Genomic DNA, 1,103 nt, shown 5'->3' with positions numbered 1-1,103 from the left:
AGGTTTGCTGTTGAATTAATACAGTTATACAATATTGAACTCAGTATAAACCCTGTAACACATAAAATTGAGTTTTTAACCTTTAAAAAAGATCTCTGTTTCATTTTAAGAAATACTGTTTCTTATAGAAAGACACATTGTTTTTGCTACTAACACTGAGATGTTGGTGCATGCGTCTCTAATCTCTATGTATCTGATCATTACTAGTAATCATAGGCTGCACTTGGATCCATGGTGCCTGTGTTTGTCTATAAAGTAATCGGGTAGATTTCAGTGGTAATGTTTATCACCTATACTAATTAACATGACAAATTTTTATACTTCTTCCTCAAATATAATACATTTAAAAAATTTGTTAATTTTTTTTTCTGTGTCTATCACACAGAACATACCAAGCCGTCTTATTCATCTGTACACCCACTTCCCAGATGGCACCTCCCATAGCCTCCCTCCCCCACTAGAGCCTTTATACTCTGCTATCCCTGCTACTGTCCACTGTGTGGTCGACACCCCCAGCCGTTCCCCACTACTTGTCCATCTGGTGAATCTAGGCAGCCTATCTAGAGGTCTTTGTTTTAGGAAGGTCAGCTGTTCCTCATCTAGCAGCAATCAGTTGTCAATATTACTTTTCATAATATTTCGGTCTGCTGTTCATTTCCCGGTTCTGTAGTTTTCTTTTTTTGGTTGTATCTTTACCTGGCTTTGGTATTAGAGTGATGCTGGCTTCATAGAAGGAATTTGGAAGGTCTCCCTCCATTTCTTTGTTTTTGAATAAATTAAGTAGTATTGGATGTAGTTCTTCTTTAAATGTCTGATAGAATTCTGCTGTAAATCCATCTGGTCCTGGGCGTTTTTTAGTGGGGAGGTTTTCTATTACTGTTTCAATTTCTTTTGTGTTATGGGTCTGTTTAAGCTGTTAAACTCTTCTTGGTTTAGTTTTGGTGGTTCCCATGCCTTTAGATATCTGTCCATTTCTTTTAGGTTTTCAAATTTAGTGGCATATAGGTTTTTAAAGTATTCCCTTATAATATTCTATATCTTTCTGGTGTCTGTTGTGATGTTTCTCCTTTCATCTCTGATTTTGTTGATTTGGAGGTGCTCTT

This window comes from Nannospalax galili, unplaced genomic scaffold, assembly GCF_000622305.1.
Source record: "Nannospalax galili isolate Female #2095 unplaced genomic scaffold, S.galili_v1.0 scaffold814, whole genome shotgun sequence".
Lineage (NCBI taxonomy): Eukaryota > Metazoa > Chordata > Mammalia > Rodentia > Spalacidae > Nannospalax > Nannospalax galili.
This window is presented reverse-complemented; position numbering follows the sequence as displayed.